General features: G+C 43.4%; 1 non-coding gene across 1 annotated transcript; it reads left to right on the plus strand.

The window, feature by feature from the left end:
- Nucleotides 1–255: 255 nt before the first annotated feature.
- Trnaa-agc (transfer RNA alanine (anticodon AGC)) lies at nt 256–327 on the plus strand. The gene has a single exon. It is a non-coding gene; the product is annotated as a tRNA-Ala (tRNA).
- The last annotated feature ends 18,831 nt before the right edge of the window (nt 328–19,158 follow it).

A 19,158-nucleotide genomic window follows, 5' to 3' on the forward strand; every position in this document is an offset into this window, starting at 1 on the left:
TCTTCATAAATAGTTTTTTGGCTGGATAGATGACTCAGATGTTCAGAGAACAGACTGCTCTTTCAGAGGACCTCAGCTTAATTCTCACCATCAATGTCAGGTAGCACACAACCATGTCAACCTCCAGATCCAGAGTGACCCAACTTCTTGGACCTTTGTGTCACCTTCTTCCCTGTGAACTTTTCAAAACACAGACAACAACAAACACATAATTAAAAATTAAAAAAAACAATCATTTGAAAAGTGGGATAAGTTGGAGGTGTAGGTCAGTGGTAGAGTTCATGCTTAGCATTCATGAGGCCCCAGGTTCAATTCCTGGCACCTCCAGTGCTTTCAAGCTCCTGTAGGTTACCAGCTTTCTTCTCCCCCCACCCCCCCCCCCCCCGACTTTACTATTGCTCGACAGTGCTGGTGTATGCCTTTAATCCCAGCACTCAGGAGGCAGAGGCAGGTGGATCTCTGTGAGTTCGAGGTCTGCCTGGGCTAGAGAGTGAGTTCCAGGAAATGCGCAAAGCTACACAGAGAAACCCTGTCTCAAAAAACAAAAAATCAAAAACAAAAAAAGTGGGATAAATGAGCCTATCCACACATAAATTTAATAAATAAATAAATGAATATGTTTTTACTAAAACTAAATAAAGATGATTTCTAAGAGGTATTTTATTTATATACAGAAGACTGGGACAATTTTGTGATTAAAGGTCCAACCGTACTTTAATGTTTCTAAGGTAGATTCCTTTTATGTACTGCTAGGGTTTGGTCAACCATTTGCATGCCTGGTGCTTGTGGAGGCCAAAAGAGGGTGCTGCACTCCCACACCCGGAAAGGCAGAGAAATTTGAGCTAACACTTGAGTCCTAGAAATTGAACACCTGTCATTTGGAAGAGTGTCCAGTGTTCTTAGCTGAAGAGCCATCTCTCCATTCCCCCATTTACAAAAGGTTTAAATCCCCTATTTTCTATGATGATGCATGCACGGTAAAGGTAAGTACTTTCACACTGAAGCATACCCCAGGCCTTTTCAAATTCCTTCAGCAATTCATTTGTATATTCATCCACACATTCATGTTGTTTGAGACTACATTTCATTTTCTAGTGGAGGCTACACTGGGATTCTTGGAGTAGACAGGCAAATACATGGGAACCTGCCTGCCTGCATCAGCCTACTTAGATTTCAGTTACAGGCATGAGCCTAAAATAGTTTTGTTGTTGTTGTTTGTCTTTATGAGCAGGGAATAGACATGTATCCAGAACTAGTCTTTAACCCACACACTGAGCCATGCTGCCTTCCAACAAGAGATACTCCATCCAAAACATCTTAGTGTATCACCAAACCAGGCTCACAACCAAAGTTTGAAACCTTTGCATTGGCTGAGAAAAGCAGGGATGGATATGGGTGTGTTTCCTTAAGCTGTATGTTCCCTGTGGATTGCCTGTGAGTAGACTCCATGGAGACTGCATGGGGTGACAGATCTCTGGGAGTTTAAGCAGTGGCCCTAGCCTCTAGGATTCTGAGATTCTCCATCACCTTCTCTGAAATTTATTTTTGGTTCCTTGCCTGCTTGATTTTGTGTGTATACTTTTGTTATAAGAGAGACTATTGAAGTTTCCCTGGCTAGCAGTCAATGCACAATGTATCTGAAGGTGACCTTGAACTTTAGGATCCTCCTGTTTTGCCCTCCCAAAGGCAGGAATTGCAGGTATTTGCCACCATGACTCATTTGTGTCAAAATGTCTAAGAATCGTTGGACTCCACACACCCTTTCCTAAAAGTGGCTTTCAATCCTGACCAGATTCCTGAATCCCCACCCAGGTCCTCCTCCAGATGTCCTACACAGGCTGGGACTGATGGCATCAAATGTGTCATCCAGAGATGGAAGGAATTAGAGATGGGGTGAAGGCAGAAGCTCATCCATTTCCTACCCCACAAGCATTGACTGCAGGTTGCTGATGCGTGGCCACAGTATCGCAATTTGGAAGGGGAAAGACCTGACCAGCCTACACAAAACCATGTTTCACAGATAGTAATAACTTATTTTATCTTTCAGACTGGAGAGCACGATTCAGAAGCTACAATCAGCTGAGGAAGAGGCTCAGTGTCTCAGATCCAGGGCTTTCAGCCCAAGCTGGACCTGGAAGACATGAAACAGGGTGGAGGAGGACATGATTCCCTCTGAAGGGGATGTCCTCATGGCCATGTTCCTACTTGAGTCACTCTATTATCCTGAAGAACCTCGGTAGCACATGAAGATGGGGCCAGGTTAGAGTTTGGCATGAAGACCCTGGTTAGTGTCTTTGTCTGTCTGCCAGTGAATTACCACCCCCACCACCAACCCCGAAGGCCTAAGGTTATACTTGATGCACATGAGATCTACTGGTGTTTTAGGAATTTATCAGAGTTACTGTATCTGGATTAGAATGAACAACTGTTTTCTAGAAGTACACTGACCTTGAAGAATCCTTGAGGAAAACAGTTTCTGTTTTGCTGAAGGGGCATTGCAGCCATCCCATGACTTTGGTCACAAGGCATATGGGGCACACCTGAAGCTCTTATTTTATTATGTATTGCAAATGATACATAATAAAGGACTAGAGTCATGGGGGCATGTGATGTTCTCCTTTAGTAAGACATGCAAATTAGATTAGGGTCCTTGGTATAAGGAAATACTTTGTGTAACAATCAATAAATATGCCTTTGTATGTCTGTTCTGGGTTCAGTTCATCAGAGAATCTGGACTTTTCTGCTGCCACATAGACCTTAAAATTTCTTCTTGGAGTGCCTTCTTTCTTAAGCTTCTTTCTTGTGCTACTTGGTGTACCCTGACACACTGGACTTCCTGAGAACATGCTGGGCTGGGGGAGCAGACTTTCATAGGTGGAATATAAAACTACTTGGGCAATGTCAAAATATGTCAATAGCAGAGTGCATGCCTGTCTGTGATGTTAGGTCTCTGCGGGCTTTTGTGTTGTAAATCATGTGTAGCACTTTCTAGCAGGTATCCATTGGATCCTGTCTGAGACTGCTATGCTGGCAGTCTAGGATGTTCAGGTTTCCCCAGATTTAATTTTTCAATTAAAATTTAAATACTGGGATGGGTTTGTCTATGGCTGGGTATAGCACCTGAGTACAGGTGCCCAAGGAGGCCAGAATATATAGATACCCTGGAGCTGGAGATACAAATATTTGTGAACTCACCTAACTTGGCTTCTGGAAACTAAACTCAGTCCCAACACTCTAGGCTTCTTCTATCTACATATTTTAAATATGAGTTTTATTTTGTATGTGTTCACACCAAACTCATGCAGTGCCTGTCAAGTTCATTCTTAACAGGTGTCTGGTCCCTTGGAACTGGAGTTACAGAGGGTTGTGAGTCACCACATGGTTACTTGGACCCTAATCTAGGTCCCAGAAAGGAACAAGTGCTGTTGACTTCTCAGCTGTCTATCCATCCCTCTTCTGTTGACATTTCTACTTTTGTTGAGAATGTAATAGGCAGTCCTGAAAACGTAACATTCAAGTGACACTATACAGATATGGTAGGATATATATATATAATGTATACAGTGTTCTGTCTGTATGTATGCCTGCTGGCCAGAAGAGGGCACCAGATCTCATTACAGATGGCTGTGAGCCACCATGTGGTTGCTGGGAATTGAGCTCAGGACCTTTGGAAGAGTAGTCAGTGCCCTTAACCACTGGGGCATCTCTCCAGCCCCATGGTAGGATATATTAAGGAAAATTTATATAATATATATGTACATAAATGCATGTAATACCAATTCATGAAAAAGGTCATGCTTTTGAATAGCAATGAGGGATATATGGCAAAGTTTTAAAGGAAGAAAGGTGTAATTATATTAGAATCTAAAAAGAATATAAATATATATAATTGGTGAAGGACCTTCACTGTTACATTTGATTGAATTCAGCATCCATTCACAATATTGAATCATGGGATCATTAAGTATGTTCATTTTGTGTGCTTATACATGACAGAACATACTTGCCATTACCTGCTTGTGAAGGTCAGAGGTCCATGTTGGGAATCAGCCCTCCTCTTCTATTAAATGGGTGTCCTGGATCAATCTCAGATTGTCAAGGTTGGCCCCACGTACCCTTTACCCATTGAGCAATCTTTTTTTTTTTTCCGAGACAGGGTTTCTCTGTGTAGCTTTGCACCTTTCCTGGAACTCACTTAGTAGTACAGGCTGGCCTCGAACTCACAGAGATCCTCCTGCCTCTGCCTCCCAAGTGCTGGGATTAAAGGCATGAGCCACCACCGCCCGGCTCCCATTGGGCAATCTTGACTACCCACATTGTAACTAACCTACCAATGAAGAAAAAACAAAAGTTGTGACACAAACTTCTTTTTTTTTATTTTATAATTTAATTTTACATATCAGCCACGTGTTCCTTGTTCTCCTCCCCCACCCCTGCCGCCTTCCCCCCAGCCTACCCCCCATTTCCATCTCTTCCAGGGCAAAGACTCCCCTGAAGATTGAGTTCAACTTGGTAGATTCAGTTCAGGCAGGTCCAGTCCTCTCCTCCCAGGCTGAGCCAAGTGTCCCTATATAAGCCCCAGTTTTCAAACAGCTAACTCATGCAATGAGCCCAGGATCTGGTACCACGGGGTCCGCTCCGGACCCCCCGAAGCCAGGTGTACGGAGCCCTGGATACACCTGCCCCATCCCCAGTTTCCCACCATCCCATCCAGTTTGTTCCTCGAAGGAACCCCTTTTAGTCCAAGACCTTATCAGAGGCACCCCTGGAAGCGCAGGACTGGACCTCTGCTCCGCCACCAGAACAGTATTAACACCTCAGATGGGTCCCCAGGCTCTCGGTACTGGAGTTATGGGTCCACTACCTGCAGGGTCTTTAGGACTGATTCTGGGCAGGAGTAGCGCTCTTATGCAAGGTATTAGAGTAATTCCAGAAGTGATAGATGAAGACTCTAATGGGGAAATTAGAATCATGGTTGAGGCTGGTAAAGGGGTGACAATTATTCCCCAGGGTGCTCGCATAGCACAACTGCTTTTGATGCCCCGCTTTCATACTAATAATCCTTTTCTTAAACCACACAGAGGTGAGGGTGGATTTGGCTCTACGGGCCCTCTAGCATGCTGGGTTTCCACCTTAGAACAAAGACCCATGCTAAATTTAAAAGTTAATGATCACAGTTTTCGGGGTCTTTTAGATACTGGCGCTGACACTTCAGTTATTTCTTTAAAACATTGGCCCGAAGCTTGGCCCCTTAAAGATTCTACCTCTCACCTACAAGGTATCGGCACAGCCCAGACGCCATTACAGAGCAAGCTACTTTTAAATTGGAAGGATGAGGAAGGTCATGCAGGAACTTTTCAACCATTTGTGCTACCTGACATTCCAGTGAACTTGTGGGGACGGGATGTGTTGGATGGCATGGGAGCGGTGCTTACTACACAGCCTGTACAACAGATGCTAAAGAGTCAGGGCTACTGCCCGGGCAAAGGCTTAGGGAAAATGTTGCAAGGAGACCCGTTCCCTGTGGCAGACAAAAACTGTGTCACGCCGGGCGTTGGTGGCGCACGCCTTTAATCCCAGCACTCGGGAGGCAGAGCCAGGCGGATCTCTGTGAGTTCGAGGCCAGCCTGGGCTACCAAGTGAGCTCCAGGAAAGGTGCAAAGCTACACAGAGAAACCCTGTCTCGAAAAACCAAAAAAAAAAAAAAAAAAACTGTGTCACTAGGGGTCCTGGCGATACTAGAGGATTAGGATCTTTTCCATAGGGGTCACTGCACAGCAGCCTTCAATAATGCAACTGATAAAAATCACTTGGAAGAGTGATGACCCTGTATGGGTGGAGCAGTGGCCCCTTGCTAAGGAAAAATTGGAGGCTGCGTATGCATTGGTTAAGGAGCAGTTAGATGCTGGACATATCATTCCTTCCACTTCACCTTGGAACTCACCTATATTTGTTATTAAAAAGAAATCAGGAAAATGGAGGCTGTTACAGGATCTTAGAGCTGTAAATAAAACCATGCTTCTCATGGGAGCAACACAGCCTGGCTTGCCTGCCCCTGTGGCAATTCCTAAGCATTGGCATTTAATTGTGGTTGACTTGAGGGATTGTTTCTTCACCATTCCTTTGCATCCCGAGGACAGTCCTCGCTTTGCTTTCAGTGTTCCTTCAGAAAATCTTAAGGAACCTTATCAGAGATATCAGTGGGTGGTATTGCCTCAAGGAATGGCTAATAGCCCTACTATATGTCAAATTTATGTGTCTTTGGCCCTAGCTCCAGTTCGAAAAGCTTTTCCAGGTGTTTATATAATTCACTATATGGATGATATATTAATGGCTGCTAAAGATAAAAAACTTGTTTTTGATGCCTTTTCTTATTTACAAGAGGTTCTTAGCTTGGCTAATTTACAGATAGCCCCAGAAAAGGTACAGGTATCTTTTCCCTATCATTATTTAGGTCATGAATTGTTACGCATGGGCATACGCCCACAAAAGATTACTCTGCGTATGGATCAGCTACGCACACTTAATGATTTCCAAACCTTTCTGGGAGATATTCAATGGCTTCGGCCCACTTTAAAAATTCCAACAGGTCAGCTTCGCCCCTTGTATGATGTCTTAAAGGGCGACCCTGACCCTTCATCTCCCCGTAAATTAACAGCTGAAGGACGTGTAGCCCTACAACGTGTGCAAGAGGCCCTGGAACAGGCTCACGTACAGTATATAGATCTTAATTCTCCCTTATTGTATTTGATATTTTGTTTTACTCATTCACCTACTGGAGTGTTTTGGCAAACAGGACCTATTTTATGGGTACATTCCCCAGCTTCTCCAGCAAAAATCATCACTCCTTATCCACAGGCTGTCGCTCAGATTATATTTAAGGGAATCAAGATCAGTGTTCAAACTTTTGGTAAAGAACCAGATATTGTGGTGACCCCATACACCCAGTCTCAAGTAGCATGGTTGCAAGCTAATGATAATGATTGGGCCATATTGACATGCTCCATGCAGGGTCAGTTTGATACTCACTACCCCTCCAATGATGTGTGTCAATTTTTTAAATTGCATCCTGTTATATTTCCCAAGATAGTACAAATGACTCCTATTCCTCAGGCCCGTGTGGTATTTACTGATGGCACTTCACATGGTTTTGCTGTGGTGGTTTCTGGTAGCATAGTAAAGAGAATAAAGGTCCAGGGCACTTCTACTTCTGCCCAGGTGGCAGAGGTATAGGCGCTGTTGCTTGCTTTACAGATGTTTTCTGATGAGAGTGTAAATATTTATACTGATAGTCAATATGTGGCACACGCCATTATGCCTTTGGAAACAACAGCCTACATACCATCCATTTCTTCCATTCATGAATACTTATTGCAAGTGCAAGGACCTATATGGTCTCGCTCTCATAACCTTTTTGTGGGCCATATTAGAGCTCATACTCAATTGCCTGGACCTCTAAGTGTAGGTAATCAGAGGGCTGACGCCATTACTCGTATGGCTGTCACATTAGTCTGTTCTGCCTTTGATAAGGCTACTCAGTTGCATCAGCATTATCATCTTAATGCTGGATCTCTCCGTTATCATACAGGCATAACCCGGGAACAAGCCATCCAGATAGTTAAATCATGCCCTATTTGTGTGGAATTTTTACCTGTTCCTCATTTGGGAGTTAATCCTCGAGGACTTTTACCTAATCATGTGTGGCAGATGGACGTCACACACGTGCCTTCCTTTGGAAAATTACAATATGTCCATGTGTCTATTGATACATATTCTTCTCTAATTTTTGCTTCTGTCCATTCAGGGGAAAAGGTTAAGGATGTAAAGAATCATTGTCTTCATGCTTTTGCTTACATGGGAGTGCCAAAATGCATAAAGACTGATAATGGTCCCGCCACAGTAGTACGGGATTTTCAAAATTCTGCCAAGATTTTTCTATTGTTAATAAGACTGGTATTCCTTATAATCCTCAAGGGCAGGCTATAGTAGAACGCTGCCATCGTACCTTAAAAACTTATATTGCTAAAGTAAAAAGGCGGAGTTAGGGGCTCATCTCTCCTCTCCACATTCTATTCTTTCCCTTGTTTTATATATTTTAAATTTTTTATCGGTGGATTCTGCTGGAGTATCTGCTGCAGATAAGCACTGGAGGGCTCCTGTTGCAAATCATCCTCTGGTGCAATGGAAAGATCTTTCTACTGGCACTTGGAGGTGACCCGATCCGGTGTTGGTGTGGGCCCGGGGATCTGTTTGTGTCTTTCCACAGGACAATGAAGTTCCTCTTTGGGTTCCTGAACGCTGTGTGCACCCTGTGGCTGCCGCTGAATCCCAACATGGCAGAAATCTATTGGGCCTTCGTAAAAAACTCTCCCCTTCTGATGCCAATGGGGATTGAGAGCCCAATACGGCCAGCCTTGGCAAACATTATTGTAAGCCTACGAACTGTAGCCATGTGGCTGGATTCTTCAGCAGGTAATGTATGGTAACTTTTTTCAAAAATGTTGAGAATGTGCCACACATTGGAGATTAAGGATAACTCTGAAGGTCAATGAACTTCATTTGTTAACAGTAGCATGCCAGCTAAGCCTTTTTCGCATTTTGCAACCCCCCTCAAGCTGGTGTAGTACCTACTTTTCAGGAATGGCTCTGTGCAACATTTATTTGCCTCCTGAAATTCATCTAGCCTTTTTGAAGATACCTTAAAATTTGTGAGCCTGAATGTAGCCATTATTGAGACCATTAGTTCTGTTTTTGTTTTTGTTTTCTGTTTTCTTTATGTTTCTCAGTTGTTCTCTTGCAGACCTGCCAGCCTAAGTAGTGCTGGGATCAAGAAAAATGGGCCTTGGTGGTTCGTGTTCCTGGAGCCGTGTCCATGCCAGTGGACCATGGCAGCTAGACACAGATGATGCTCACACGCTCCAGAAGAGACTCTTACATTGCTGTTGCTGTTGTTGCTATTATAGTGGTGGTGGCCACTGCTGCTATTGTTTCTGGGATTGCTATTTCATAATTTGTTACTACAGCTAGCACAATGGAGACCCTGGCAGCAAAAGTAGCTACCACAGTTAGTTAATCTTTCTTCTTATTGGGCATGATAAATTTAATTCCACTTTTATACATTATAATTGGCTTTGTAAGTTGTAAATTATTAATACTCAAGTTCCATTTGCTTATGGGATACCACCTTACAAGGACTCCAATTTGCAGTAAGGCTCGTTTAAGAAGGGAATGGTTCAATTGCCTTTAGCCTCCTGGCTATGGGTGGGATAGGACTTCTGTTGGTCTTTTCTGTGTCGCACAGATTGCAAGCCCAGTGCCACTTTGAGATCTTTGGCAGCAGTCACTCTACAGCTCACATGGTTGAGTCTGTATGATAATGAGTATTCAAAGACGGGTAATGCTTGGGGGGGCGGCCATCAACCTAAGACAGAGCACTTGTGTGGCCTGGGCAGGTGTCTCTATGACGGGTAAGGTGGTCTGCTGGTCCCACGCAACCTAAGTCAGAAGCTCATTTAATAAAAAGGGGGGACCTGTGGGCACCATGGGCCCTGGCCCCCGACTGTGAGTGGCTGCAGCCTTGCTTGCTGACCTTGATCAGATGTCCTCCCTATTCAGATTCCCTGCCGGTATCCACCCTTCTGAATGCTTAAGGGAAGTTCCTTGTTTGTGTATCCTGCATATTGGGCGTTAACAACTTAGATGCAAGAATGTAGAACATTGGGTCTGGAATGTAGACCATTGGTAGCGAACTTCTGCCCTCCGGGGGTTCCTCCATTTGTGCTGTAAGCCTGTATTTAAGGTTTCTTCCCTCTTTCAATAAACGGCATTCGGCATTCAGTCATGGCGAATGACTGGCTGTCTCTTGTCTCTATTTTTAATCCGCAGCCCTTCGCTCAGACATGGTAAATGGGTATCGGTAATGCGGGCGTTACCGCTACAATTCAAGACTCAAGATTTTGCCAATTGTTTATTGTTTAGGTCCTGAATTTCAGTGTCACTCTGGTGGGAAATGCTGAGCATCATGCCCCACCTTTACAGACTGACAGGCTAATGTTGCCATGGTTACTCACAAACTAGCCATGACATCAGCATGGCAGTCTTAGTCCAAGAGAACCCTTATGATTTCATGTGTGTTATCAGAATGGCTTTGACCCTCAAAATGTAACTCATATATTCTCTAAAGTTTTCTGTTTGAGAGAGATGTAGCTATGTGGAGACAGATTTTTCAGAAGATCATCATGGATTCTTTTTTTCATAGCCTGGGTGCAGTCTTGGAGCAGGACCTCCAAAAGACTGCAATACACTGCATAGGTTCTTTTGGAGACATAGCTCAGAGGTTAGGAGTGCTTCCTGCTCTTCCTGGGGACCAACATGTCATTCTTTTTTTCATTGTTTTGTTTTTTTTTGTTTTTTCGAGACAGGGTTTCTCTGTGTAGTTTTGGCGCCTGTCCTGGATCTCACTCTGTAGACCAGGCTGGCCTCGAACTCACAGAGATCCACCTGCCTCTGCCTCCTGAGTGCTGGGATTAAAGGCGTGTGCCACCGCCACCGCCACTCGGCCAACATTTCATTCTTAGCACCCACAAACATCTGTGACCTCAGCAACAGGTGATTTGATATTTTCTTCTAGTCTCTGAGAACACTTGAGTCATCAGCACACACATACTCACACACACTATTTTATAAACATAATTAATAATAAATAAAAATGACATAATTTAAAAATAAAAAATAAACTCATAGAAACAAAATTGAAGAACTTCCAGACATTGATAAACTCATCTGGCTTCCCTGTCCAAAGAATAAAAGAGTCAAAGGCAGCTGGGCTAGTGATGCAGATGTGTGGTCCCCACAGCAGGGAACAAGGCTGGAGAAATAGCTGTGATTGTGGTTTGAGGGCTATGGCTCCATCTCCATGTTAAATCCTTGCTCTGGATTAGGGAATGTATTGATCCCAGCCCTGTCCTCCATGAGGGAGGAAACATTAAGTGCTTTGAGGATGCAGGATTCAATTCTCTGATCTTGAGAAATGGAAGCACCTACTTTAGAAAATTCTTCCCAGTCTTTGCCCTCTTGACTCTCAGAAGCCTAACGATTCACATCCATGTTTTGAGGACATTCCTTTTATTTATTATCCTTGAGTGTGTTTGTGTTTGTGTGTGAGAAGATATAAATGTGTGCATGAGTGCTGGTAAATGTGTACGTGAGTATTTTTATTTATGTGGTGTGTATGTGTATGCATATGTGTAGGCCCTACCTGGTATGCCATGGTAATACTATGGAATTCAGAGGATGATTTTCTTTTTTTCTTCTTTGTTATTATTATTATTACTTATTATTTTTGAAACGCAGTCTTCCTTTGTTACTTTGGTTGTCCTGTAACTCACTATATAGAAAGAATAGCTGCCAACTCACAGGATCCACATGCCTTTTGAGTGCTGGGAATAAAGGTGTGCACTACCAAACCTGTCAGAATAGCTCTTGCTTAGCCCAATGTCCCTCTCTGTCCCTCCCTCAACTCAGCCCTCTTGATCCCTCATGTTCCACACACCATCCCCTCACTTCTATCTCTGACTTCCCAATTTTTCCAGGAGATCTTAACTATTTCCCCTTCCTAGTTTATCCAGGAGATCTTAACTATTTCCCCTTCCTGGGGCTCTCCATGCGTGTATCTCTTATGGTCCTCCTTTTTACCTAGCTTGTCTGGGTTGTGGATTGTATCCTGGTTATGCTTTGCTTTGCATCTAATATCTAAATATGAATGAGTATATACCATGTTTGTCTTTCTGGGTCTGGGTTACCTCACTCTGGATGATTTTTCTTCTTTTTTTAATTTTTTAATTTTATTTTTTGGTTTTTTGAGACAGGGTTTCTCTGTGTAGTTTTGATGCCTGTCCTAGATCTCACTCTGTAGACCAGACTGAACTCACAAATATCTGCCTGGCTCTGCCTCCCAAGTGCTGGGATTAAATGTGTGTGCCACCACCACCACCCTGGATGATTTTTTCTCTTTCCATCCATTTGCCTACAAATTTCCTGATGTCATTGTTTTTTTATGATGTAAATGAGTAATGCCCCCATTGTGTAAATGTACCACATTTTCTTTATCCATTCTTCAGTTGTGAGGCTTGATTTGTTTGTGGGGACCCTAGCAGTGGGACCAGGACTTATATCATGTGCATGAACTGGCTTTTGGAGCCCATCCCCTAAGGTGGGATACCTTATTCAGCCTTGATGCAAGGGGGAAGGGCTAGGTTCTGCCTCAATTTGGCATGCCAGACTTTGTTGACTACCCAAGGGAGGCTCTATCTCCTCTGAGGAGTGGATAGAGGATGGGATTGGGGGGAGGTGGGGTGTGGGAGAAAAGGAGGGAGGGGGAACCTGGGTGATATGAAAAAAAATTTTTAAAAATCAAACATTTAAATGTTACTCCATAAGAAAGAAAGAAGGAAAAAAGAAAGAAGGAAGGAAGGAAGCCCAAGATGCTGTTCTCAGCATTGTAAAACAGGGACCAAAGGAAGAGAAGGCAAGAAAGATCCCAAGGAGGAAGCCAGGATGTTGCCTGGGGTGTTGAATAAGAACAGACTGCATTCTCAGGTAGTTCTCTGTATTCTTAGACAACATTGGGTGTAGAAATACAGGATCTGGGCCTGGAGAGATAGCTCAGAGGTTAAGAGCAGCAACGGCTCTTCCAGAGGTCCTGAGTTCAATTCCCAGGACCCACATGGTGGCCCACGACCACCTGTAATGAGATCTGGCTCCCTCTTCCGTGTACATAATGAATAAATAAATAAATAAATAAATAAATAAATAAATAAATAAATAAATAAATAAGAAAATGCAGGAGCTGATTGGTGGAATGACCATTAGAATGTCCAGGTATAATTGGGGTTAAGAGAGAACCAGCATTCTGGAAGCTGAAGCTGGAGCATCTAGACTTCAATACCGGCCTGAGATACGTGATCTAACCAAGTATCAGAAATCAAAGAAATGAAAAAGTTAACAAATCCCAGTTTCTGGAAAATTCTAAAAAGACAAAGCAGGGGTCATTTCAAATTCAATTGAGCACCCTTTGAAGCCATGTGCTCTGAATCCCAATGCTGAGACCTTTCCCTAGGATTTCATGTCCTGCACACCTTTGAGAGTGACTAGTTTAAGTGTGATGGGGAAAGAAAAAAACCACAGACACAGGTAGAGAAATGCTGGGGATGAGTGGTCACTGTGCTGTGAAGGAGCCGCACCAGGAACTCCAAAACACAGAACATTATTATATGCAATGGGCAAAAGGGTACAGCTACTCATGCTATGGGATCTCTGTGAGGAACAGTCTCAAGCTGCAATAAATCCAGGGAGGATTTCATCCATGCCCACCCCCCACCCCGAGTAGGCTTCCATAGCTCAGAACTCAAGCATGATCCTATTTAGTCTTATCAATGAAACCCAGGAGTCAAGTATAGGGTAATGATGTAGAAGATCAGAGATGCAAAGGAACAACCACACATGACTTCTTACCTCTCCAGTTACTGTGACCTAATGAGGGGCCAGGATCCAGTCTCCACCTCCCAAGAATTGGAATTAAAGGTGTGAGCCTCCCAAGTGCTGAGATTAAGGTGTGTGCCACCACCGACTGGCCTCTATGGTTCAGTAGTGGCTAGTTCTGACCCCTGGTCTCAGGGCAAACCTGATTTGTCAGAACACCAACAAACAATACGACAGTACCAAGCAGGGACTTCTCCCAATTTGTTATTGCCAGCAAAGGCAATGCCTGCTCTCCAGCTCATAGATAGAATGAATGAAACATTTATAGCATTGTCTTGTAGCAAAAGTCATTTTTTTGGGCTTTCTTTTTGTCCTTATTATACTTAAGAGTTCAGGGCAAAGTTGGTCAAACTGATCTACAAGTACCAGGCCCCTATGATCATAGCATTCCAGAGGTGCAGGGTAGAGTTCCTGGGTCAGCTTGCTCAGTTTGGCTATGTTGTGAAGCAGTTGCATCAGGAGAGGCAGAGACAGATTATTATCAATGAAATTGACCTTGGTGAGCTGGGAGCATTGGCTCAGGGCAGGCAAGAGCATCCTGAATTGTGAATCCTCCAGCCAACATTTCTCCAGTTCTAGGCTTTGCAAAGTGGCTTTGACTCTTTCCAGGAGAAGTCCAAGAGGTCCATGCTGTGGATATTGTTCTATATAAATAAAACACTGATGGCCAGTGACCAGGCAGGAAGTAGGTGGGACAAGGAGAGAGGAGAATTCTGGGAAGCAGAAGGCTGAGGGGAGAGACACTGCAGCCACCGCCAGGAGAAGCAGCATGTGAAGATGCCTGTAAGCCACCAGTCACGTGGCAAGGTATAGATTTATAGAAATGGGTTAATTTAAGATAAAAGAACAATTAGCAAGAAGCCTGCCACGGCCATACAGTTTATAAGTGATGTAAGCGTCTGAGTGATTATTTTATAAGTGAATTGTGGGACTGCGGGGCTTGGGGAACCTAGAGAGAAGCCCTCCAGCAACAAATGGCGCCCAACGGCTCGAATTTCCACCTTAAACCTGAGAATATTTAATAACCAATTCTAAACAGAGCCAAAATCAGGTTCCTGCTCCTTGTCTCATACGGCAGCTAGACGCCGCAAAACGCAGGTTTGAACACTGGCGGGTTCCTGGTGTGTGGGTTTGACCGGCAGTATGGCAGAAATGGGGCGTCTGCCAGCGGCACATTAAGCTGTGTGGTAGATTTAGTCTTTACTAGTATTAAAAAAAAAAAAAAAAAAAAAAAAAAAAAAAAAAGAGGTTTCTGGGCTACACGCTGCTTTGATAAAAGCTTAGACCCACTATTTCTGAGACTTAATGACTCACAGAACTGGCAGAAAACGTACAGCCGCTGTGTTGGGAAGCTGAAATGGGCAGGGCCAGCAGCCACAGCACCGATTCAGTCTTAAAATACTACAGTTTAAAGCAATAGATTCACAATATGTAGGCTTAAAAGAGACAAAAAAAAGATAAATTAAGATAAATAAGCCACGTAAAGATGGCTACCACACAGCAAATCTGGATTATGTTGTCTTTGATATTTGTAACTAAAGAAAAACATTTGATTGCAAAAGCTGTTGAGTTATGCCAAAATGTATATTTTAAAGGTACCTTGACTTCAAAATTTGGATTTAAGGATATGTTGATAGGGAAAAGAGGTTCTGCTTTTGTTTCCACAGAAAGCCAGAGGCTGTGGATTTGTTCCAGATTAAGATACATCAGGTTTGACACCATGGCCCAGATGATCCAACATCCAGAGCTGTTTCACGGCAACTGGTTCATACAATACAGCCTCAAGGACTACCCCATAGGCCTAAAATTCTCTTTGTATCCCCATAAGATACAGCGCCCCCCTCCAGCAGGAAGTAGTAAGAGATGCTACGCCCAAATTCCCAAATATACCAAGCTGGCTTTAGAGGTGGAATTGGCTCACTCCCCCTCTAAACCCAGACATATTAAAAAAAATAAATGGTTAAGAGATTCTTGCGTCCCAAATCAGAAGAGCCCTCTGGTGTGGGACAGAGAAAAACCAATATTTTTATTTAAAACAGGTTGATTATAAATGTGATCTCTTTCTAAAAAAGAAAAGGGGATATGATATAAATATATAGGAGGATATAGAGATGATAAGATAAAAGGGTAGATTAATGAATCTACTTTTAAAGAACAACTTGTTTAAAATGTTTTACATTGGTATAGATTTTAGTTTGTTGATACAAACTTGAAGTTAATTTTGTTATACTGTATATATGTATTTCTATTCTTGTTTGAGGTATTATGTTTATGTAACTCATTTAAAATTGTAATGGATAATTAAAAAATAGATTAATAATCAGTTATCTATGATAATCATATTTGTAGCCATGTTAGTTAAGTCTTCTAGGTATACATAGATATATTTCAGATAGATAGGTAATCTTCAGACACTTCATAGACCTAGAGAATATGGCATTTAAATAACTTAAAATTCTGTTGATGTGAGACACAATTGCTCCTGGCTGCACCAATTGATCCCGAGAGAATGTTGGGCTTCTAAGACATTTCCATTTGGAAGTTTGTCTTTTTGGCACAAAATGGCCTACTGGGCAAAGAACTGCCCTTGCCTTGATGGCTGACAGTACAAATGCAATGCTGTCCTTTCTGGACAAGCGGGACACAAGGAAAGCGACCACTGTACTCTGCCAAGACAGGGTAAGATGGTCTCTCAGAATTCCTGCTTCTAAAAATGGTCTGTCAGATATTCTAGGCCTGTTGCCAATTTGAATGCACCAACAATGCTGAGAAACATTAGGTGACTGGCCAGGCTGCCAGCTGTCTTGGTCTACTTTTGCAAGATTCCCGAAAGTTGCTTGCATCCATCTACCATTTCTCAGGTACCATTATGTTCCTTCTCAGGTCTTTGATGTGGTTAAAAACTAGATAGTTGTAATTTCCTCAGTTATGATAAAAGATAAGTTAGATATAAAACCTTAAACTCACAAATATAAGATAGAAAGGACATCTTCTTTAATATTGTAACTATAATTCTTGCTCGGTAATTGTTTTGTTATATATAATTTTACCATGTTAAAGTTAAAACCTTCCTTTTTTAAAAAAAAGAAAAAAGGGGAAGTACTGTGGATATTGTTCTATATAAATAAAACACTGATGGCCAGTGACCAGGCAGGAAGTAGGTGGGACAAAGAGAGAGGAGAATTCTGGGAAGCAGAAGGCTGAGGGGAGAGACACTGCAGCCACCGCCAGGAGAAGCAGCATGTGAAGATGCCGGTAAGGCACCAGTCACGTGGCAAGGTATAGATTTATAGAAATGGGTTAATTTAAGATAAAAGAACAATTAGCAAGAAGCCTGCCACGGCCATACAGTTTATAAGTGATATAAGCGTCTGAGTGATTATTTTATAAGTGAATTGTGGGACTGCGGGGCTTGGGGAACCTGGAGAGAAGCCCTCCAGCAACAGGTCCAAGCTACTCATCTAAAAGTACAGAGCTCAGGTGCAGATGCCGGAGCTCAGAAAGGTTCAGGCACTGGGGCAGATGATCCAAGTCTGCCTGGGAGAGGTGGCAGTAAGTAATGGATAGGGTCTCCAAGGGCTTCTTCAGGGACCTGGTGAGAGAACAGAGATGGGTTTCTGTCACATGGTGTTGAAGACGATGGTAGAATTGAGAAGGAAGCAGGTGGCACTTCTCCCAAATTCATTCTGCCCGTGGAGGTCAACCCCCTTGGTGATCTGCTCACAAACATCACAGCATTCTAGTGTGAGGCCTGTGGGTATCAGCATGGGCCAGGCTCAGGGCACAGTAGAAAACCAGTCATCTTCCTAACTGGGGAGAGAGTAAGCATGGTGATTGTAGGAAGAACTCCCTCTTCTAAACAAGCTTCAGCAGCCTCATAGGAGTTTCCCTGTAGAGTCCTTTCCTCAACACTGCCATATCCTGTTCTCACAACTTCAATGCCAGTGTCACACATTTCCCATTCATCAGTCCCTTTCTGGATGCCCAACATCCTTTCTCAAATGAGCAATTAGAGGCATGCTGGTGCCTGGTCACACGTATCTTAGCACAGAACTCATCTGCTTGGATATGCAAGGTTTACAGTGGCCAGACCATCAAGGACTGGCCTACTAACCTACTCACCTACAAGAAAAAGAGGTGGGTTCTATCCGGTGGACCCTCACACTAGAATGCTGTGATGTTTGTGAGCAGCAGAAGTTCGCTGTCAGTGGTCTACATTCCAGACTCAATGTTCTACATTATTGCATCTAAGTAGTTAATGCCCAAAATGCAGGATACACATCAAGGAACTTCCCTTAAGCATTCAGAAGGGTGGATACCGGTAGGGAATCTGAATAGGGAGGACATCTGATCAAGGTCAAGCAAGCAAGGCTGCAGCCACTCCCAGTCGGGGGCTGGGGGCCAGGGCGTTACCGCTACACTCTATGAGTTCTAGTCCATTCTGATCTACAGAGTGAGTTCCAAGAAAGGCTCCATAGAGAAACCTTGTCTCAAAACAAAACAAATCAAAAAGGCATGAGTCACCATGCCTTGTCCTCTCTGTTTATTTTTGGTTATATTTGTTTATTCTGTGTGCCTATCTGTATGAGTGGGGGCATATGTGGACCACAGCTTCTGTATTTGGAAGACAGATTCACTGGTATGCTGAATTTGCTATAATCTTATTCCTAACGACAATACAAAGAGTCTGACAGAGCAAGCCAGAACGTTACCCAGGATTCCACCTCAGTCTTAAGGTTCTCCATGCACAAAGGTAAATGGCCTGAAATGAAACCAAGGTTCATCAGAGGCCACCCTCTGCTTCTCTAGCTCCCTCCCAGTGCCAAGTGTCCTGTCAAGGATCCAAGCCTTTTCTCAACCCAGCTTCCTGAATTGTTCTCCAAATGTGTGTGAGAGCTGCTTCTGATTCTATTCTTCCCATTGATCTTTTGATAAAAGATTATTGGGTTCATTTTTGGGGGGTGTGGACTCTGTGTCTGCATAATGTGCACATGGAACTTGCAGGGCCTCGTTCCTCCTTTCAGCATGCGGGTCCTAGGGATTGAACTCAGGCTTGATGGCAAGACCTTCCCCCATGGAGCAGTCTCTAACCAACCCCCAACTCCTGCCTCCAGATCTTCAAGCACATCCAGCCACCCTGTGCTACCAGAGCCAGCTCATTCATCTTAAGACATATGGAGACCATACTTCGTGTTGCATGGGTTACTGAGTGACTATAACTTAATAGTGTGATATGGGGTGTTCAGTTGAACAGAAATAAAAGCATAAGTTTGAATACTTTAGTGCAAAACAAAACCAATTCTTGGGCCTGGTGTTGTGGTGCTAGCCTTTAAACCCTGGAAGGCAGGACCAAGTAGGTCGCTCGCTGTGAGTTCTAGACCAGCTTGGTCCATATAGTGAGAGCCTGTCTAATAATACAAACAAAACAAAATCTATGTGAGATGGAGTCTTGTTTGAGCATCTTAGGGAAGTGTCTACTGAATAATGTGATGTGTTTTTGTTTTTGATTTTCTGAGCTGAGGATCGAACCCAGGGCCTTGTCCTTGCTAGGCAAGCACTCTACCACTGAGCTAAATTCCCAACCCCAAATGATGTGACCTGTATCTAGAGGTAGGCTTA

Source organism: Peromyscus maniculatus, chromosome 2 (genome assembly GCF_049852395.1).
Source record: "Peromyscus maniculatus bairdii isolate BWxNUB_F1_BW_parent chromosome 2, HU_Pman_BW_mat_3.1, whole genome shotgun sequence".
Taxonomy (NCBI): domain Eukaryota; kingdom Metazoa; phylum Chordata; class Mammalia; order Rodentia; family Cricetidae; genus Peromyscus; species Peromyscus maniculatus.